Source organism: Antechinus flavipes, chromosome 6 (assembly GCF_016432865.1).
Source record: "Antechinus flavipes isolate AdamAnt ecotype Samford, QLD, Australia chromosome 6, AdamAnt_v2, whole genome shotgun sequence".
NCBI lineage: Eukaryota > Metazoa > Chordata > Mammalia > Dasyuromorphia > Dasyuridae > Antechinus > Antechinus flavipes.
Genome location: NC_067403.1, coordinates 124853680 through 124872152, shown reverse-complemented (window position 1 = coordinate 124872152; position 18473 = coordinate 124853680).

The window sequence follows — 18473 nt, the reverse complement described above, 5'->3', positions numbered from 1 at the left end:
AATGATCAAAGGATATGACAATTTTCGGATGATGAAATTGAAACTATTACCACTCATATGAAAGTGTTCCAAATCACTATTGATCAGAGAAATGCAAATTAAGACAACTCTGAGATACCACTACACACCTGTCAGATTGGCTAAGATGACAGGGAAAAATATTGATGAATGTTGGAGGGGATGCGGGAAAACAGGGACACTGATGCATTGTTGGTGGAGTTGTGAATGAATCCAACCATTCTGGAGAGCAATCTGGAATTATGCCCAAAAAGTTATCAAAATGTGCATACCCTTTGATCCAGCAGTGTTTCTATTGGGCTTATACCCCAACGAGATACTAAAAAAGGGAAAGGGACCTGTATGTGCCAAAATGTTTGTGGCAGCCCTGTTTGTAGTGGCTAGAAACTGGAAAATGAATGGATGCCCATCAATTGGAGAATGGCTGGGTAAATTGTGGTATATGAATGTTATGGAATATTATTGCTCTGTAAGGAATAACCAGCAGGATGAATACAGAGAGGCTTGGAGAGACCTACATGGACTGATGCTAAGTGAGATGAGCAGAACCAGGAGATCATTATACACTTCGACAACGATATTGTATGAGGATGTATTCTGATGGAAGTCGATTTCTATGACAAAGAGACCTAACTGAGTTTCAATGGATAAATGATGGATAGAAACAGCTACACCCAAAGAAGGAACACTGGGAAACGAATGTGAACTATTTGCATTTTTGATTTTGTTCCCGAGTTATTTTTACCTTCTGAATCCAATTTTCCCTGTGCATATACTGCAACATATTTAACATATATAGGGCTGATTGCCATCTTGGGGGGGGGGTGAGGGAGGGAGGGGAAAAATCAAAACATAAGTGAGTGCAAGGGATAATGTTGTAAAAAATTACCCTGTAATGGATTCTGTCAATACAAAGTTATTATTAAATAAAATAAAATTTAAATTAAAAAAAAAAACTAAAATTAAATGTGTGGGTCTAGGTGACCTGCCATGGCTCCCACCCCACACATAGTCCCATATCTCAATTAAACATAAGAATGAAATCCATATATAAAAACATTTCTTATAAAAGACAATGTTAACTTGAAATTATTTTTATAATTAATTATCCTTATGATTGAATTATATAATACTGCAGAGGGTCCAGAAAGGATCACATTATTTTTTGATGATAAAGTAAGCTTTAGTTTGAAAAATATTATGTAGATTATGACAAACAACTCAGTCTATAAATGTATATATCTCAGATGCGACACAAATGAATACAAAATTGAATGGGAAAATGTGAGTTGTATCACATTTGAGAGATTGTGCAGTACTTTTATTATCCCCTTTTATTATCATCTCTCTGCCACAAAATGGCTGCAAGTTATTGAATACTATAATATCAGAGGAATAAGAATAGTAAGCAATTAAAAGGATAATGAAGGGACATATTCGGTATAGATGTAAACAGATTAAAACTATGTAATCTTTTAATATATAGTTTAGATATGGTATTTAATATAACAATGATATACATGAGCAGACATGAATGAATATAAATCAGTCAAAAGGGATTGGTTATAGATATACAACTGTTCACTAGTATCCATATCTATATCACAATATCTCTAGTATCTATGAACAATAATAATAGTAATAATAATATAATATCTAATATTTAAAGGTTTGAAAAGAATCTCTGACTTGTTGAAAACAAACTTTTCTGCTCAAGTGACTTAGATACTACATCAAGAGCCCAAGCCTTAGCTTTTTGAATGAAACAAGTCAAGAACTGACATATTTTATCTTTCTAAAACTTTAAGGTAGGTACTATTATTATTATTATTATTATTATTTCTATTTACAGTTGAGGAAACTGAGGCTGAGAAAGGTTAAGTGATTTTCAGAGAATCATACAGATAAATAACTATCCAAGATAGATTTTAAATCTGGTCTTTACAACCAAGTTTAACATTATCCATTTTACCATCCAGTTTTAATAAAATATTAAAATATTTAGGAAATGACTTTAATTGTTCAATGAGAAAGTTTTAGAGGGCATGATAAAATCTACTAAGACAAGAAATAATAAATGAATTATTGAAAGAAGTAAGATTCTGGTTTATTTATCATATATATTAATTTATAAAAGTATTGATTAATCACTAATTAAATGCATCTAATTACCAATATTAGGAGAAAATATTACTTGGAAGATGTTGGAACCACTTCCACTAGAGATTTATTATGACATTTCATCATGGCAAGGCAGGGTGCCTGTTATATAATAGATAAAACTTGACTCAGACCCGATTGATATCTTAGATTTAAAAAATGGAATGACATAACCATTTGTAGCCAATCTATCAGTAACCAAAAGAGGTTTATTTATCCATATCAATGAAAGGATATTTAGAGCAGCAAAATGATATTAATTGAAGATAATTCAGTTGAGAACAGTTTTTTGTGGGGAAGTAGTTATATAATCCCCTTTTATTATCATCTCTCTGCCACAAAATGGCTGCAAGTTATTGAATACTATAATATCAGAGGAATAAGAATAGTAAGCAATTAAAAGGATAATGAAGGGACATATTCGGTATAGATGTAAACAGATTAAAACTATGTAATCTTTTAATATATAGTTTAGATATGGTATTTAATATAACAATGATATACATGAGCAGACATGAATGAATATAAATCAGTCAAAAGGGATTGGTTATAGATATACAACTGTTCACTAGTATCCATATCTATATCACAATATCTCTAGTATCTATGAACAATAATAATAGTAATAATAATATAATATCTAATATTTAAAGGTTTGAAAAGAATCTCTGACTTGTTGAAAACAAACTTTTCTGCTCAAGTGACTTAGATACTACATCAAGAGCCCAAGCCTTAGCTTTTTGAATGAAACAAGTCAAGAACTGACATATTTTATCTTTCTAAAACTTTAAGGTAGGTACTATTATTATTATTATTATTATTTCTATTTACAGTTGAGGAAACTGAGGCTGAGAAAGGTTAAGTGATTTTCAGAAAATCATACAGATAAATAACTATCCAAGATAGATTTTAAATCTGGTCTTTACAACCAAGTTTAACATTATCCATTTTACCATCCAGTTTTAATAAAATATTAAAATATTTAGGAAATGACTTTAATTGTTCAATGAGAAAGTTTTAGAGGGCATGATAAAATCTACTAAGACAAGAAATAATAAATGAATTATTGAAAGAAGTAAGATTCTGGTTTATTTATCATATATATTAATTTATAAAAGTATTGATTAATCACTAATTAAATGCATCTAATTACCAATATTAGGAGAAAATATTACTTGGAAGATGTTGGAACCACTTCCACTAGAGATTTATTATGACATTTCATCATGGCAAGGCAGGGTGCCTGTTATATAATAGATAAAACTTGACTCAGACCCGATTGATATCTTAGATTTAAAAAATGGAATGACATAACCATTTGTAGCCAATCTATCAGTAACCAAAAGAGGTTTATTTATCCATATCAATGAAAGGATATTTAGAGCAGCAAAATGATATTAATTGAAGATAATTCAGTTGAGAACAGTTTTTTGTGGGGAAGTAGTTATATAATATTATTCTACTGCTCTGAAGCCTCAGGGAAGAACCCCTTACTTGTTGCAAACAGGCTTTTGTGCGCATGTAACTTAGATACTACATCAAGTTTCCTGAATGAAACAAGTCAAAAATTGCTACAAATAAATGACTCAATTGATAGTCAAAGATTAACTGGTAGTTCACATGTAAGGAATGACAGACGATAATATATCTTTAACTGACAAGATGCTGTTATACTAACAATGTATGTTTCCTTGGCATAAGCATGATTTATAGGCATGGTATAGTGGATAAGGAACAGAATTAAGAGTTTGGAAAGAACTGAGTTTGAATTTTAACTCTGCCATTTAAAAGTATGACCATATACAAAGCATATTTCTTTTTAATCCTCATTGATGCAATGGCTAGAGCACTAAATCTGATGTAAGGAAGATTTGAATTCTTTGATATCATCACATTAGGAAACATTCACAACCACACATTCAGTCTATGTGATGCCCCCCTCTACCCCAATGACAGATACAGTCAGCAAGAGTTACAGATATTGTTTTTCCTATCTAGGGATGTAAAGAGTTTAATCTTTAAATAATATATATTTTCCCCATTTACCTTTTTATGTTTCTCTCCAGTCCTGCACTTGTAGGTTAAATTTTCTGTTAACTTCTATTTTTTTCAATAGAAATGATTTGAAAAATCTCTTTATTTTGTTGAAGATCCATTACCTCCCCTGAAAGATGATACTGAGCCTCACTGGGCAGTTAAGTTTTGACTGTAACCCCAGATCCCTTGGCTTCCTGAATGTAGTATTACAGGCTCTCTGATCCTTTATTATAGAAGCTGTCACATCCTGGGTAATCCTGATTTTTGATATTTAATATTGTTTTTTGATATTGATATTTGATATTGCTCCTCCATATTTGAATTGTTTTTGTCTGGCAGCTTACAGTATTTTTTTTTTGAGATTGTAGTTCTGGAGTTTTGCAGTATTCCTTGGACTTTTCCTTGTGGGATCTCTTTCCAAAGGTGATCAATGGATTCTATTAATGAGTATTTCCCTCTCTGTTTCTAGAATATTGGAGTGGTTTTCTTTAAGGATCTTTTGAAGAATGCTATCCAGGCTCTTTTTTTGATCATGGCTTTCAGGCCATATTGTTATTTTTTATTTTATTTTATTTTATTTACACCTAGAAATTTTTTTTTATTTCTTTTATTTTTAATAAAGCTTTTTATTTTCAAAATATATGCACAGATAATTTGACAACATTGACTCTTGCATAGCCTTGTATTTCAGATTTCTCCTTGTTCCCCTCACTTCCTCCCTAGATGGCAGGCAATGCAGTATATATGTTACACATGTTAAAATATGTTAAATCCAATATGTATAAACATATTTATACAATTCTCTTGCTGCACAAGAAAAATCAGATTAAAAAAAAAGAAAGTAAATGAGTAAGAAACCAAAATTCAAGTGAACAACAACAAAAAGAATGAGAATGTTATGTTGTGATCCATATTCAGCTCCCACAGTCTTCTCTCTAGGTAGACATGGCTCTCTTAATCACAAGATCATTGGACCTGGCATCAGCCATCTCGTTGTTGCAAAGAGTCACATTCATTAGAATTGATTATCATACAATATTGATTTTGCCATGTACAATGATCTCCAGGTTCTCTTCATTTCATCAGTTCGTGTAAGTCTCTCCAGGCTTTTCTGAAATCATCCTCTTGATCATTTTTTATAGAACAATAATATTCAGCCATTCTCCAACTAATGGGCATCCATTCGGTTTCCAATTTCTTGCCACTACAAAAAGGAAATGTAAGGACAGAGAAGAGAAAATTTATAATGGTGACTATAGTGGTAAGATTCCAGATTTAGTCTGTACTCTACTATTTCCCTAGTAGGAAGATTTGGACTCTTACAAATGATCCTGTTAATGATAAATGAATCATAAAGTGGGTCCTTTTCTTTTCTTTAAAAATCTCTTTGGGATATGGCCCAGTAGAAACACTGCTGGATCAAAAAAACACAGTTTGATAACTTCTTGAATATAGTTCCAGATTGCTCTCCAGAATGATTGGATCTGTTCACAATTCCACCAACAATGTATTAGTATCCCAGTTTTCCCACATCCTCTCCAAAATTCATCCTTACCTTTTCCTGTAATCTTAGCCAATCTGAGAGGTGTGTAGTAGTTTCTCAGAGTTGTCTTAATTTGCATTTCTCTGATCAACAGTGATTTAGAGTACCTTCTCATATAATTAGAAATAGTTTTAATTTCTTCATCTGAAAATTGTTCATATTCTTCTACCATTTATATCAATTGGAAAATGGCTTGAATTCTTATAAATTTGAGTCAATTCTCTATATAATTTAGAAATGAAGTCAGGCCATATTTTTTAAGGCCAATAATTTTAAAATTGTCTCTTCTGGAACTGTCTTCAGGTCAGCTATTTTTCCAATGGGGTATTTCACATTTTCTTCCATTCTTTCATTCTTTTTAGTTTGTTTAATTGATTCTTGCTGTCTCACAGAGTCACTAGATTCCATTTGCCCCATTCTAGTTTTTAATGTGTGATTTTCTTCAGTAGTTATTGAAAAATTAAAGCCAATCTAAAGCCATTATATGTGAAAAGTTGACAAAAATTATATAACAATGACAACAAATCCCTATATTGACAATATTGTAGAGAAGAGTGGGGAGAAATAACATGTGTGAATAAATAATTTAGGCAAAGTTGATACAAGAAATTTTCTGGGGTGAGGATGCACTATTAGCTGAGGATATTAGAAAGTGTTCCTTTGGAAAGATGGCATTTGAAATCCAAGAGGAGGAGTTGAAGATAAATTACAATCCAAAGAGAGGGAGAAAGCTTATGAAAATGCATGGAGCCAGAAAAATGGATAGATTGGAGAAAGAAGAAAGATTTTAGGCCCAAAGTCAGGTGACTATGACAATAATCCCACTGAGAGATGATAAAGATCTGAACTAGAAAAGTGTCCAAGTTAATGGAAAGAAAAACACAAATCTTGAAGATAAAATCATCAAGACTTGGCAACTGATTGGATTTGTATGGTAAAAGAGATTAAGGAATAGCACAAAAATCAAATGGTAGGAAGGATAGTGGCTGCCTAAATAAAATTAGGAATTAGGTTGTTGTTGCTGTTGTTGCAGTTGATATTATTGGTGCTGTTATTGTTGCTGTTGCTGTGCTGTTAATGCTGTTGTTGTTGCTGTTGCTGTGCTGTTAATGCTGTTGGTGCTGTGGTTGCTGTTGCTGTTGCTGTTCTTATTGCTGTTTGGTGCTGTTGGTGTTGGTAGTGTTGCTGTTGTCATTGGTGTTGCTGCTGCTGTTGTTGCTGTTGTTGATTACTGCTGGTGCTGCTGGTAGTGGTTGTGTTGCTGTTGTTATTGCTGGTGGTGGTGGTGCTGTTGTTACTGTTGTTGTTTCTGTTGTGGCTGATATTATTGCAGTTGCTTGTACTGCTGTTGTTAATATTGGTGCTGTTGTTGATGTTTTGCTGTTGGTATTGCTGTTATTGTTGCTGTTGCTGTTAATGCTGTTGGTGCTGTGGTCGCTGTTGCTGTTGCAGTTTGTATTGTTAGTGCTGTTGTTGTAATTGCTGTTGCTATTGTTATTGCTGTTTGGTGCTGTTGGTGTTGGTATTGGTGATGTTGCTGTTGTTGCCACTGGTGGTGCTGCTGCTGTTGTTGCTGTTCTGTTGTTGCTGGTCCTGCTGGTGGTGGTTGTGTTGCTGTTGCTGTTGCTGTTGTGGCTGTTGTTATTGCTGGTGGTGGTGGTGCAGTTGATGCTATTGTTGCTGTTGCTGGTGCTGCTAGTGGTGGTTGTGTTGCTATTGCTGTTGCTGTTGTGGCTATTGTTATTGCTGGTGGTGGTGGTGCAGTTGATGCTATTGTTGCTGTTGCTGTTGCTGTTGCTGCTGCTGCTGTTGTTGTTGCTATTGCTATTGCTGTTAATATTGTTGGTGCTGTTGTTATTGCTGTTGCTATTGTTGGTGGTGATGTTGTTGCTCCTGTTGCTGTTGCTATTGGTGCAATTGTTGCTGTTGCTGCTGTTGTTCTTTGTTGCTGCTGTTGTTGCTGGTGCTGTTATTGTTGCTGTTGCTGTTGGTGTTGGTGATGGTACTGTTGTTGTTGCTGGTCATGTTGGTGTTGTTATTGCTATTGTTGTTGTTGCTGTTGTTGCTGGTGCAATTGCTGTTGGTGCTGTTGTCACTGTTATGGTTGCTGCTGTTGTTATTGTTGCTGCTGTTATTGCGTTGGTGGTGTTCTTGTTGCTGTTGCTTGTCCTTCATTCTCATAAAGGGCCATGACATCAGGGAGGTTAGGGTTGACATGCAAGTTAATTGGACTTAAAAGTCTGTGCAAGATCACCTGCCTCATCCTCTCCTCATTAGCTATATGTATATAGCAGGAGACCTTTGCCTTTTTAAGCTAAGATCTCTAGCAGGTCTCAGTTTGACTGAGGCAATACCCAGTATTTGCTTAGTCAGTGATTAAGATTAGGTAAGAAATGAGGCAGAGAGTGGCTTCTTTTATCTAGTCAAAAAAAAAAAAAAGCAATCTGGGAGGGGAAGAGCTTCTGGCAAAACAGAAACATTGCTAACTACATTCACTCTAACTCAATCAAGGTCCAAAATATTGACCAAGTGAGACTGAATCTAGGACCTATTATTGATCAATAAATGAGAACCAAAGTGATTTGGAGAAAATAAGAAGATATATTCAGTTAGCAAGGAAAACACTCTTTATCACAGTGAAGAAATAGAAGCAATTTAAACATATAGTGAAAGAGAAGTAAAAGAAACATAAACTATCATAAAAAGGAAAATTTTACATATATATTTATATATTACATTACTAGTCATATGTTTGACATACAAATATACTATGTCCATAAATCACTATTCTGACAATTGATAGGTCAAGGAAATAAGGAAATTGAAGGTAGTTTAGTAAGTGGCCAAAATGTAAAAGACAGCATAGTATGGTCAGTATTAGTTTGTGAAAGAATGGGGGAATGGAAAGAAAAGAAGTCACAAAGAAGATTAAGAACAAGATTAAGGATCATATTTTATGGAGGGAAATGGAATGATAAAAGATTATTATCAAACACTAAGGAATTTCAAAATTAATAAATATAGAAATGAAATTCATAAGTGATGGCAATGTCAAAGGTTGACCACTTATGTGTATAACTCGGAATACGGAATGGGGAATTGAGTAGATTGAAGAATGAGTAGAGTACCTGAGTGGATAATAATATTTATGTTGAATATGGAGGTAGGAATAAGAGCAGAGAGAAGATATAAGGATAATTTCTCAACAATTAATAGATAATGTCCATGTAGTATCTGTACTGGATGATAAATGTGAAAATTATGAATCTCAGTGGTCAAAAGGTTGCTGAATGATAATTGTAGAAAGAGAGTCTAGAGGTGTTGATAGGGAGCAAGGAGTTTTATAATTCTCTCATGATGACCAGTGAGTCAAGAGATATCAGGAAAAGTGAAACTAATATTATAAAGTACGTTTTAGAAATGCAATTCCATTAGAAAGGCAGTAGTGAGTGCCAGAAGATGGCAAAAATGAGAAGAAAAAAGTTTAAGATAAAGTAAGTTTGCTTCCTAATGGAACAGGTATTCCAAAGAGCACTGTGAAAAAGGGTGAGTATATTTGTAGTAAGACACTAAGACAGGTTGGGAGTAAGGGTAGGAGAAGGAAGGCAGTGGATAACTGGAAATATGATTTGCATTACTAGGCAGATCATCAGAAACACTGAGATGGAGACTGTTCAAAGGCATGAGAGTATGTTAATCATTGAGGAAAAAGTTCAAGTAGAGTATTCAATTGTTAAGAGATCTATTAAGAGAGGAAACATTGGAAGCAATGTGAAGTAGGTTTGGTGGGCATAAAGTTTGGAGAGAGGGTGGTATCCATTCCACTGGAAAAGACCTTGGGATAAAAAACAGAACTTAAGATATAGGTGGCTGTATCTTGACTAATGGATTCATCTTGCATAAAATCTTGCTCTTCTCATTACACAGTAATGAGTAATTCTAGAAAAGAGAACATTTAGTTTTATTAATAAAGTAATTTTTTAAAATTACAAATGATTAGAAAGCATTATTGTAAATTGTCAGGAAACCACTGTTCTGGGAAGTAGGAATCTAAAGCCTAGAAATCATCGAATAAATCAAGCTTGTAATTACCCAAGAATCACTATCTGCCAGGTGACAACTTGTAAACTTGCCCCCACAAGTATTAGGGATGTTTTCTGAGACGAGTCAATTAGGAGTTAAAAGCCATGCAGACACGGGAAAGGAAATGTAAGGACAGAGAAGAGAAAATTTATAATGGTGACTATAGTGGTAAGATTCCAGATTTAGTCTGTATTCTACTATTTCCCTAGTAGGAAGATTTGGACTCTTACAAATGATCCTGTTAATGATAAATGAATCATAAAGTGGGTAAGAAAAGAGTCACAATTGGATGCTGCCAAAAGAATTGTGAAAAGAAAAAGCTTTAGTTTTCAATCATTCCTGGCTCTTGAATTTCTTTCTCTGCTCTCCCTTACCCTCAATATTGACCCCAATCATCACCACCATGAAAACTGTGATTTAAATATTATCTGAGAACTGTGGCATGAATGGCCTCGGTAGCTCTCATAAAGAGGAAAACAACTATTTGGGCCAAATGAATTGACACATAAAAGGAATGTAGTGAAACAGAAGCTAAGGATAATAAGAAAGGGCTTCATCAGTAACTCAAAGGGAACAAGGCCAAGAAAAAAGGTCCTTGGTTTAAGTAATTTGGCTGTCATTGGTGACTTGAAGAAAACAATTTCAGAAAAAGGAGTATGAAAATTCAGATTACAAGTATTTGACTTGTGAATGGGTGGCAAAGAGGCAAATGGAAAGAATTTTTTTCATGAAATTTGAAATTGAAAGAGAGAAGGGAAATAATAAGGTGTACTTGAAACAAGTAATCTTACAACAAGGTGTTAACTCAGTGGAATTAAGATAATGATTCTCTAGTTTACATGTACTTAGTACTTTGTATAATTGTACAAGTTAACATCTATTCTATAAGATTGACAATTATGATGATGTACTTATAATAGAGTATATAAGAACTAAGAGATCTAGGAAGGAAGAGAGACTTGGAAATAAAGAGGACAGAGGACTGGAGGCTGGAGGCTGGAGGCTGGAGGCTGGAGGCTGGAGGCTGGAGGCTGGAGGCTGGAGGCTGGAGGCTGGAGGCTGGAGGCTGGAGGCTGGAGGCTGGAGCTGGAGGCTGGAGGCTGGAGCTGGAGGCTGGAGGCTGGAGGCTGGAGGCTGGAGGCTGGAGGCAGGAGGCAGGAGGAAAGAGGACATTCTGGAAGATAAAGACCCTCGGGGTGGCTGTCCTATCTCCTTCATTTCTCCACTAAGACCAAGGCCCATCTGAAGGTCCCCCAGAAAGCTAGCCCGGTCCCAGGTGAAGGAGATAGATTGTAAAGGAGATAATAAAGACTTTGGACTTTATTACTGATTATTCTTGTACTGATTATTCCACTGAGACCAAGGCTGGTCCGAAGGCCCTCCAGAAAACTAATCAGAACATTACAGGAGAGGAAAGCCATAAAGTAGAGAAAACCATATAAAGATTATAACAGTATTTGTTTCAGTGAGTGAACTCCCTTTGTAAAATACATGAAAGCACTGGAAAGAAAAAAATAATGTGAGTGGATAAGAGGTAGACAAACATAATATTCAAGATTTATTATAATTTTGTGATTTGATGATGATGTTTGGAGGAAAAAAAATAGGGACTGTATGTTTGTCTACATTGAAATAAGAGGATATTTTCTGCCTTGATTTCTTGTATTCCTAAAGATCTCATTCTTCCTAAAAGATACAATGGTTATGTATTGCTCTACTTGTATAAATAACCACAGAATTATTTCTTCTGGGTTGTTTCGCTTTATTTAATATATTTTCTTCCAGTTTTTCTTTATTTTTATATTTTTATTTATACTATAATTTATATTATTTTGATTTTTAAAATTTTGATATAAAAAATAAAACAAAACAAAACATTGTCATGTGCCCAGCAGAATGTTAGGAAGATTCAAAATATAACAATGAATTTCCAATTCAATAAAGGATATATTATAATAAAAGAAATTATATTCATGAGTATTCATCTTTTTGTTTATTTCCTTGTAGATTGTTCTTTTGTTCTCTGCTGTGTACTTTTTTTTTTTACTTTGTATTTTCCCCCTTTTATCACTTCAAGTATCCTCACTATCCTAGTTCCCTATTTCCAATGCTCTAACTTTTCAATGTTTTCCCTAAAATATGATACTCAAGAAGGAAACAAATGCTCAAATATAATCTGACCAGGGAAGACTACAGTGTAGCTATGGACTACATTATTCTGTAAATTATAATTCTACTAATATACCCTACAATATGTTTTGGCTATCACATTATATTACTTAGTTATATTTATTTTTTATTTCACTAACTTTTCAGTAATTATGTGAAATTACTGAAGGAGAAAGTTGGAGATGTGAAAAAATTGGGACACTAATTCATTGTTGTTAGAATTGTGAACTGGAATCTACCTACCAAAGGAAAGTCAGGAATTATATGAGCAAAATTACAAAAAAGTTTTCACACAAATAAAGTCAGACTTAAATAATTGGAAAAATATTAAGTGCTCTTGGATAGGCCGAGTAAATATAATAAAGATGACAATACTCTCTAAACTAATCTATTTATTTAGTGCTATACCAATCAGACTTCCAAGAAAATATTTTAATGATTTAGAAAAAATAACAACAAAATTCATATGGAACAATAAAAAGTCGAGAATCTCAAGGGAATTAATGAAAAAAAAAAATCAAATGAAGGTGGTCTAGCTGTACCTGATCTAAAATTATATTATAAAGCAGCAGTCACCAAAACCATCTGGTATTGGCTTAGAAATAGATTAGTTGATCAGTGGAAAAGGTTAGGTTCACAAGACAGAATAGTCAACTATAGCAATCTAGTGTTTGACAAACCCAAAGATTCTAAATTTTGGGATAAGATTTCATTATTTGATTAAAAACTGCTGGGATAACTGGAAATTAGTATGGCAGAAATTAGGCAAGGACCCACACTTAACACCACATACCAAGATAAGATCAAAATGGGTCCATGACCTAGGCATAAAGAACGAGATTATAAATAAATTAGAGGAACATAGGATAGTTTATCTCTCAGACTTGTGGAGGAGAAAGAAATTTGTGACCAAAGATGAACTAGAGACCATTACCAATCACAAAATAGAAAATTTTGATTATATCAAATTAAAAAGCCTTTGTACAAACAGAACGAATGCAAACAAGATTAGTAGGGAAGTAACAAACTGGGAAAACATCTTTACAATTAAAGGTTCTGATAAAGGCCTCATTTCCAAAATATATAGAGAACTGACTCAAATTTATAAAAAATCAAGCCATTCTCCAATTGATAAATGGTCAAAGGATATGAACAGACAATTTTCAGATGAAGAAATTGAAACTATTACCACTCACATGAAAGAGTGTTCCAAATCACTATTGATCAGAGAAATGCAAATTAAGACAACTCTGAGATATCACTACACACCTGTCAGATTGGCTAAGATGACAGGAAAAAATAATGATGAATGTTGGAGGGGATGCGGGAAAACGGGGACACTGATGCATTGTTGGTGGAGTTGTGAACGAATCCAGCCATTCTGGAGAGCGATCTGGAATTATGCCCAAAAAGTTATCAAACTGTGCATACCCTTTGATCCAGCAGTGTTTCTATTGGGCTTATACCCCAAAGAGATACTAAAAAAGGGAAGGGGACCTGTATGTGCCAAAATGTTTGTAGCAGCCCTGTTTGTAGTGGCTAGAAACTGGAAAATGAATGGATGCCCATCAATTGGAGAATGGCTGGGTAAATTGTGGTATATGAATGTTATGGAATATTATTGCTCTGTAAGGAATGACCAGCAGGATGAATACAGAGAGGCTTGGAGAGACCTACATGGACTGATGCTAAGTGAGATGAGCAGAACCAGGAGATCATTATACACTTCGACAACGATATTGTATGAGGATGTATTCTGATGGAAGTGGATTTCTCTGACAAAGAGACTTAACTGAGTTTCATTGGAGAAATGATGGACAGAAACAGCTACACCCAAAGAAGGAATACTGGGAAATGAATGTGAACTATTTTCATTTTTGATTTTCTTCCCGAGTTATTTTTACCTTCTGAATCCAATTCTCCCTGTGCAACAAGAGAACTGTTCGGTTCTGCAAATATGTATTGTATCTAGGATATACTGCAACATATTTAACATATATAGGACTGCTTGCCATCCTGGGGGGGGGGGGGAGGGAGGGAGGGGAAAAAAACGAAACATAAGTGATTGCAAGGGATAATGTCGTGTAAAAATTATCCTGGCATGGATTCTGTCAATACAAAGTTATTATTAAATAAAATAAAATTTAAAAAAAAAAAAAAGAATTGTGAACTGATCCAACCATTTTGGACAGCAATCTGAAATTATGCCCAAAGAGTTATTAAGCTACTCATACCCTTTGACCTACCATTACCAGTAGTAGATCTATTTCCAAAGATGACTAGAGAAAAGAAAAAGGGCATATACCTTCTAAAGTGTTTATGGCATCTTTCTTTGTGGTGGCAAAGAAATGAAAACTATGGGGATATTCATCATTTGGAGAATTATTTAACAAGTTAAGCAAAACCAAGAAAATATTATATACAGTGATGGCAGCATTATTTTAAAAACAATTTTGATTAAATAAGAATATTCTAACTATTATAAATACACAAATTATCTACATATAAAGGAAGATGTACACACACATATATTTGTGTCTAATGATAGCCATCTCTGGAGTGTGGGAAAGCAAAGAAAGAAGGAAAAAAGGAAGAAAAAAGAAAGTTACATAATGTTATTTATTTTTTTTAAAATAAGAAGTATATAATAGATTTACAGTTTCATGTCAATAATCTTTTTAAATTATGTGACAAAAATGCTTATTTTATTATATTAATTAAAATAAAATAAATCCAAAAAAATTTCAGATTGGGAATTCCCAACAATGAAATCTGATAAAAAAAACTAACAATAAAATAGAGATAATCATTGATATTTCAAAAATGCCATGAGAAGACAATAGGAAGATGTAATTCTCTCAAGTCAAAATTAAATGGGATAGTATAGAGACAGAGATTAAGGAGAGAAAATGACCTATAAAGAATGTTTACATTAAAGGCCCACCTCTCCACTTCTATTTTTTTTTCTGATAAAGGCAGTGATGGGAAACTTAGAACTTCATTCACACTTGTTTTCTGGTCTGGATTTTCTCTTTTCTGATACTTTTGTACAGTGAGACATTTTACTGAATTCTAGAGCAGTAGTATAGGAAAGTGTTATAAAAGTGAAGGAAATTAATCTAAGCACATTGGATAAGAATGGTATATGCCAATTCCTGGTCATCATCTCTGGCCTTTCCAGATGTGTAGATTAAGGGGAGAGGAAAAAAGGAAAGAAAAGCTTTTTACTAGTGTCTAAAAATACATAATTGGACTTACTGACTGCTCTGCTGGAAAGGTATTTTCAGAAGTACAGTCTGAAGAGAAAAATAGTAGTAGAAATGTAATTTGAATTTCCTTGGCAAATCTATTTTCCATTATTTTTATTTTGTCTATTTATCTGGATATCACCCTTTACTTGAACAGATTATTAACCCTGTAAATATATATTGAGCTTGAAGTGCCAAGATTATTGAACAAAACTCCCTGTCTTGGCCTACAGTGGTCTGGCAATTGAAAGCCATATTGTAGCTGATATGCATCCCGACATATTTCTTTTGGCAAGAGATTTAATAGAAATTTGGGAATGAGGACACTATTTAATATATTAAAATGTATTTTCTTTCTGCTAACATTGCCTGAAGCTTTGGCTCCTTCTGTTCACACTCTGTAACAACAAACTGCCAAGTCTGGTTACTCTGTCTTTGTTGAGTTTGAATTTGCCCTTTGTCAGAAATTGTTTTGATGCATAATTATTTCTGACCTTGTTCTTGTCTCCTTTTTAGTTTGACTCCTGCCCTAAGTATCTTCTCATTGCTTTAAAGAAAAAAAAATCCTCCCATAAGATCCTCACAATAAATTCATCTAACATTAAAAGTGATACTTGCTTTTATTTCACATCACAAAATGAACTTTAGCTTTTCACCCATTATCCTTAACTGCTATATGTACTGGATTTGGAAGTGAGTTTTATATTAAAATCCTGCCTTAAATACTTACTATCTGACTATGGACAAGTCATTTAACTTCTCCCTGTTTATTTCCTCAACTGTAAAATCAGAGCTTACTGCCTCTGAGATCCCTTTCAATTCTAAATCTATGATCCCTTACTCCTAATTAAATATGTGTATCACCCATGGAGCAATGGAAAGATGCATAGTAAAATAAAAAGCTTTGAAAAAAAACAGAGTAAATAATGTCATCAGTGAAATGTATTTAGATATGTGGAGAGAAATTCAGATGTTATTATGACTTTTATAAATGAAAAAATGAAGGCAAGAGAAGTAAATGACTTGACTGGGGGATATATGACTAGTAAATGGCAGAATTGGTCCCTTGACCAAATCTAGTACTCTCTTCACTATACCAAAGTTGCCTCCAGCTCAACCCCACCAAAAAACTCACTTTGTATGGAAAATCTCTATTTTACGTATGTAAAAACAACCATGGAGATGTAAAGGGATTTGCTCATATTAACATTTGTTAAAAAGCAGACTGAGGATTTGAATACAGAACTTTTCACACAAAATTGGGATTTCACAGAAATCACATCTAAATAACATAGACTAGGCCCTATTCTAGTTAGCTAGGACATGAGTCATATAAACTGAGAATTACTGCAATAAAAAAGAAGACTGAATCATTTTTGAATAGGGTTAAAATGGAAGGCCTTATGAAAGTAATTTTAAAAGCATAGGATTTTCATAGGCAGAATTGATAATGGCCTTTCAGGCAATAAAAAGGTTAAGCAAAGATATGGAAGAGGAAATCACAAAAGTATTCTTTTTTTAATAATAGCTTTTTATTCTCAAAATATACCCAAAGATAGTTTTCAACATTCACCTCTGCAAAACTCTGTGTTCTAAATTTTTTTTCCCTACCTTTCCTTACTCCCTCCCCCAGACAGCAAGCAATACAATCCATGTTAAACATATACAATTCTTCTATACATATTTCCACATTTATCATGCTGCACAAGCAAAATCAGTTCAAAAAGAAAAAAAAAAAACAAGAAAGCAAGCAAAAAGCAAGCAAGCAAGCAACAACAACAACAAAAGATGAAAAAACTATGTTGTGATCCACATTGAGTCCCAATAGTCCTCTTTCTGGATGCAGATGACTCTCTGTAATCACATGAGATTAAGGTTCCCACAATGTTCATTCCTCTCCTTTCTTTCCCCATTCACTTTAATAGATCTTTTTTTTTGTCTCTTCATGTAATGCAATTTACCCTAATTTTTCTCCCATTTCTTCTTCTTGTAGTACAATACCTTTTCCAGCACTAGTCTTTTTTTATATCATCACAGTAAAGTCAAAGCTTACTGCCTCTGAGATCCCTTTCAATTCTAAATCTATGATCCCTTACTCCTAATTAAATATGTGTATCACCCATGGAGCAATGGAAAGATGCATAGTAAAATAAAAAGCTTTGAAAAAAAACAGAGTAAATAATGTCATCAGTGAAATGTATTTAGATATGTGGAGAGAAATTCAGATGTTATTATGACTTTTATAAATGAAAAAATGAAGGCAAGAGAAGTAAATGACTTGACTGGGGGATATATGACTAGTAAATGGCAGAATTGGTCCCTTGACCAAATCTAGTACTCTCTTCACTATACCAAAGTTGCCTCCAGCTCAACCCCACCAAAAAACTCACTTTGTATGGAAAATCTCTATTTTACGTATGTAAAAACAACCATGGAGATGTAAAGGGATTTGCTCATATTAACATTTGTTAAAAAGCAGACTGAGGATTTGAATACAGAACTTTTCACACAAAATTGGGATTTCACAGAAATCACATCTAAATAACATAGACTAGGCCCTATTCTAGTTAGCTAGGACATGAGTCATATAAACTGAGAATTACTGCAATAAAAAAGAAGACTGAATCATTTTTGAATAGGGTTAAAATGGAAGGCCTTATGAAAGTAATTTTAAAAGCATAGGATTTTCATAGGCAGAATTGATAATGGCCTTTCAGGCAATAAAAAGGTTAAGCAAAGATATGGAAGAGGAAATCACAAAAGTATTCTTTTTTTAATAATAGCTTTTTATTCTCAAAATATACCCAAAGATAGTTTTCAACATTCACCTCTGCAAAACTCTGTGTTCTAAATTTTTTTTCCCTACCTTTCCTTACTCCCTCCCCCAGACAGCAAGCAATACAATCCATGTTAAACATATACAATTCTTCTATACATATTTCCACATTTATCATGCTGCACAAGCAAAATCAGTTCAAAAAGAAAAAAAAAAAAAACAAGAAAGCAAGCAAAAAGCAAGCAAGCAAGCAACAACAACAACAAAAGATGAAAAAACTATGTTGTGATCCACATTGAGTCCCAATAGTCCTCTTTCTGGATGCAGATGACTCTCTGTAATCACATGAGATTAAGGTTCCCACAATGTTCATTCCTCTCCTTTCTTTCCCCATTCACTTTAATAGATCTTTTTTTTTGTCTCTTCATGTAATGCAATT